This window comes from Limulus polyphemus, unplaced genomic scaffold (assembly GCF_000517525.1).
Source record: "Limulus polyphemus unplaced genomic scaffold, Limulus_polyphemus-2.1.2 Scaffold3524, whole genome shotgun sequence".
Classification (NCBI taxonomy): Eukaryota; Metazoa; Arthropoda; class Merostomata; order Xiphosura; family Limulidae; genus Limulus; species Limulus polyphemus.
The window spans coordinates 2979-8403 of record NW_013669134.1 but is presented as its reverse complement, the minus strand read 5'-3'; the positions used below and the strand labels follow the sequence as shown (position 1 = coordinate 8403).

Here is a 5425-nt window from a genome sequence, read left to right as displayed (position 1 = left end):
TAGGGAAAATAGTTATTTCTTCTTGTCTGTACTAGTAACCAATAACAGATTAATTTTTCTGTTTCGTTTACCAAACATGTACTAGAAACTAAAATTAAAACTACAAAATATCACATTAACAGTGCTAAAAATTTATTTAATATTTGTGAAATATACACATATACTAAAATAAGACTATATGATGGAAGATGAAATGACTTATATTTATCATAATACAGATTATATACTAGTATAACCTTCATGACAAGTTTAAATATATGCTTTTAAATACTGCACAAATAATTCCAATCTGAAAAACAAAATTCCAACAATAACACTTGCCTAAAAATATTTAACACTAACATGTAATTTTAATAGATACAATATGTTTTCTGGATTATGATGAAACATATTAGTAACTAGTAGGTCTTATTCTTCAGAAAATATTTGATTTTATCACAAAGCTAGTAAGGCTATATGCTGCTAGCCTTAATTTTGAACTACTGACTAAAGGGAAGTCAGCTAGTCAGCAGCATCCTGACACCTATTCTAAGGGTTGACTGTAACACTTATAATGCACCCACAGCTCTAAATGTGGAGTACATTTCATGGTATTACATGGTTTCAAACTTGGCTCACCATTTATTTATCTAGAGTTAATAAACATAAAGAGGTTAACACTATTCCAGCCTTTTTTTGGTAAACTGGTTATATATCATATTTCAATATTAATTCCAAAATATCTTTAACAGCTCTTAGTTACACTCCCAAATCTAGAACTGTATTCTTAAGAAGAAAAAATTGAAATGCAATTAACTAAAGAAATAAAGTATTTAATACTCACAATATCCTGTTCTAGAGTAAATACATAGTGGTTGAAAAACTTGTGTAGTTTCTCATTTGTATAGTTGATACACAGTTGTTCAAAGCTATTCATCTGGAGTTCATAAACATACACAAGTTAACACTCTTCATGCTTTTCTTAATAACAGCAAAACTTAGTATTACTTAAACTGGTTATAAGACATATCACATTTCATAAATCATTCCAAAATATTTTAATGGTTCATATTTTAATATTTATTTTTTACTATTTTGTTACTAAGTCAGGCTAAAGGAAAAAAATTTAAAAGTAATAAAATACATTACTTTTGTCTCAGTATTAAAACTTTAGTTGGTGTTATGAGGCTTAGCTTTAATGTGAAACATATAGCATATGAATATAAAAATAATGCAAGGAGATTTTTACTTGTTATTACAATGTAAGGATAAACTAACAATTCCTTTTTCATAAAGAGTACTTCAACCTACTGCAAAATTTTCAAATCCAAATATGTCCAAGACTCCGAGAAACCTTTTACTGTCTTTTCCAGGATTAGTGCATTTATTTATGTAGTTTACTATCCAAGCAAAGGTTCGAGAATAGAGAGCCTTGGCCATTGCATTTCTGTTGTCTTGTGCCTGATATCACAGAATAATGAAAAATTAATTATTTATCAGAATATCTAAACATATAATAGCATTGAACTTCAATAGCTTTTGAGTGAAATTTAATAATACCTAAATCTAATGTTTTATGACAAGATTATTAATTATAACCACACTTTGCTAGCTTGGAAAACTTATTCACACCATAACTATTGTTGTTGTAAATACAGTTTATATAAATAGTGTTCTGACCACTAATGTGTTTGTTGTGTCCTAGCTGGCCTGATGAGCTTTAGATTGAGCGAAATGCATCGCCTGCAATGGATATGGTGAACACAGTGTGGTTGGAATATTATTATTATACAATCTTCTAATTCTTGAAAATCCCTAAGGGCCCATATAAAAAATGCAGCATAAAAAATATAATAAGTGTAATTCTAATGTCTTATGACAGGCATGATTAATTATACCAACTATTTTATTTACTAAAACTATTACTGAAATATTTTTAAAGTTATGGGTCCCTTTACTACCTTGAAGTTACACAAAATATAGCCAAGAATATATAAACTTACCCACATTTAAAATCATGTTTGTATTGTGGTAAAATAAAAATGTGGAAATTTATGTGGATAAATATTAAATATATAAAGAAAAATTAAATGAATAGTTTCTGTAAAAGTTCTAAATCATTCAGTGATGAAAAAATACATACAATTCATATACACAAAACTAAAACATATTAAGATATCAATTGCTTACAGATCATTCAAAATTTTAATACCTAGCTATCCCAAATAAATTTTACTCAATTTAATAAAGGATACAACATGCTTGAATATATTCTGTTTTGATTTGAAATTACATACACAATGTTTACCAAATGATGTAGAGGAAAAAAAATAGAATCACTGCATATTTGATATTAATTGATGGATGTCAGTGTTTTTTTAACTCAAGTTTTATTAATTATGATTCTAAATTTACCTCATGTAGCTTGAAAGGAATCTCTGTCACATTTCCCCTTACTATGATTTGACGATGCAGACAAAGTTGTGAAAATCCTTTTGGATCTACCCCAAGAAGTGTTGCAACTTTCATGACAATGTCTTCATCTTCAGGTGTTAACTGACACTTTTCTCCATCCAGGTCAGAAAACTGAAGGTTTCCTAACCACAGGATAGCACTCAAAACACCAAAAATACCATCACTCATCTCGGAAGGTACATTAAGCACTGACATAGCCAACCTCAAGGAATCAAACATGGTAGCATCATCAGTTCCACTGATGGTAGTACAACCACTTTGATTTAAGTAATTGTATGATTCTGCTGAAGCAATCATGAACTGTTCTCGAAATTCATTATTTTTCTGTGCTGCTGCAATTACCTGGTAGAAAACATGATAATTTCGTTCTCCTACAGACTGGAATGTAATACGTGATTGTTCCAACAAATAGTCTTGTATGATACACCCTTTAATTTCATAGTGAGAGTCAAAACAAATTTGAATGAACTTCCCAAATCGACTAGAGTTGTCATTTCTAACAGTCTTAGCATTACCTAGCACAATAAAAAGAACAAATATTAGGCTTAATATCACAATGAAGTTTCACCCACAATTGTTATGAACTAGCATAGAAATTTCGAAAAAAAAAGTTAAAACATGAAAGTAAACTTTTTTACAAATATAAGTACTTCATACCCATATATTTATAAATTAATTTTATAACTTTTGCAAAGAAAATACTAAATTTTTGCACCAAGGCCATTTTTTAATTTTCTTAATGTTTAACTCTATACATACATAAAAAAAAAGGTTCTTGGATTTTAGATTGAAGAACTCTACATTTTATTTTCAACATATTATTGTGGTATCAAAAAAAATACTGTAATTAAAACTTTATTTTGTATTGCAGTTTTATGCATCAGTTCTATACTTAAATGACCCCCTTATCCAAAATATCGAACTAAATTTGAGGACTTAATTTATTCATACTTGTATTTCTATAAATTATTATGAACTTTTTTCAATAGTTAGAATGAAAATCAGTTTAATCCTCAAATTACTGATTTTTTTTAAAACATTCACTCCAGGTAGAGGTCCACATACTGCATCATATTTAGTAGTTTAATGTTTATGCTTACTACAATATGCAGGATAAAGAAATGGCCAAAAACATTGAATAAAATCATTCAATTACTATACAAAATACAAAGGAAGACCCAGAAGTAATTAGTGGGATTTATTACAATATTGATGGTATGTTTGTTGATATTTTATGTGTGACTGGTATGGTATTAAGGACCCTGTAGCAAGCAAAGTCATAGACCCTCAAAAAAATCTGGTGCATAAACAGTTCAGTAAAATGTGTTTCAAGAACAGTGGGATGTCATATAGAACCATATAGTACCAGTTAGAACTAGAGCTAACAAAATTTATTGCAACCTTAACAGTTAATATTTCTTACACCTAAAAATCAAAAATTATGGAAAATCAGTGAAAAAGTATTTCTCTTTATTTTTTATGAGTTCTTGTATTAAATCTAACGGTCAAAATCTACTCTGACAAGTAAGATTATCATCAGTTTGAATAAAAAACTATCCGGATTAGCCAGTTATAAAACCAAAACAACTGATTTCAAAGGTTCTTGGTAGATGTTACTGGCAAAGACCTCATGAAATATCATCTAATAAGTAATACGAATTTGGATATATAATTTATTTATTATACACACCACATTTTTAAAACTAAAATTCTTCTATAAAATGACTAGAGCAACTATTCAAAATAAAAAGCAAGATTTTTACAATCATTTCTATATTCTACACTAAAATATATAACAAATGTATTTACTGAATACTAACTTTTAGTATGAATTAAAATAAAAGATTTTAAACAGTTATTTACTACCTCGAACTTCCTCAAACATTGTTTTATGCTTAAGAATAAATTCGTATTTTGATTTAAGCATTATTTTCTTAAGTTACCAATAAACATACCAAAAGCTTCCAAAATTGTGTTGGCTTCTATGATTTGTTGTTCAACCCAAGTGGAAATATTACTTGTTACTGTACACAGATACTGAAGAATAAACTTTGTTGTTTCTGTCTGTAATAAAAATTAAAATAAAATGCAATAACACATTTGCTTTGTACTATCATACAATAGAAAATGTATATATTTTAGATTAATTTACAAGGAAAGATTTTGTTGACCCTTAGCTTGAAGTGTCAAGTATACAAGTCAATATGCTCAAACCAATTGCCACCATCATCCTTTGTTCCACCATATATTTATTATACTTTAGTTTTAATTAACAACAATTAGCTTATAAACTTATTTCTTAAGAGTATTTAATCATAGATTTTAAACTTCAAGTTAAGGTTACCCACTACATCAACTTCACCTGAAAATCAAAAACTAATAATTATAAGTCATTTCATTGAAAAATTATAGTATACTTTTATTCTTAAGGTACTACTTTAAGCTGTATTTTTTTTAATTATTGAAATTTAGATGTTAACTGGAGGGTGAATAGTGTTAATATTAAAAAGTTTGATAATGTAAGGCCTAGAAAGTTCTAGTTGGCACCTAATTTCATGCAATTTAAACAAACGCTATGATTCACAACGAACGATTCACGCGCTTGACTCAATTGTCCGCCTCTATCTCTGTCTGCAATTCAATTCCATTGTTGCCGTCACTTCTTACCGGTCTTATATATATACAAAAAGCGTGCATCTCGTCTCTTCGTGAATCTTCTAGAACTCATCACGTGTTACCAGGTTCACGTGACTTTCGCTGTCGTAACAGTAATATTAGTACTCTTTCGAGTCAAAAAGCTTGAACTTAACGTATAATAAAATCAAATTTTCAAAAATTTCCAATCTGAGTTACTGTATACTTACAATAGCGAGAAAAAAAAATTACATACGACACTGTTTCAGAAACATAAAATTAAAAAAAAATCATAACGGAAATGACTAACAACTGGTTTTCGTTTGTCAGTGTACAC

General features: G+C 28.5%; 1 pseudogene; it reads right to left on the bottom strand.

The window, feature by feature from the left end:
* The window catches only part of LOC106469518, a 48073-nt pseudogene extending 43555 nt beyond the window's left edge, over positions 1–4518 (bottom strand).
* Positions 4519–5425: the final 907 nt, after the last annotated feature.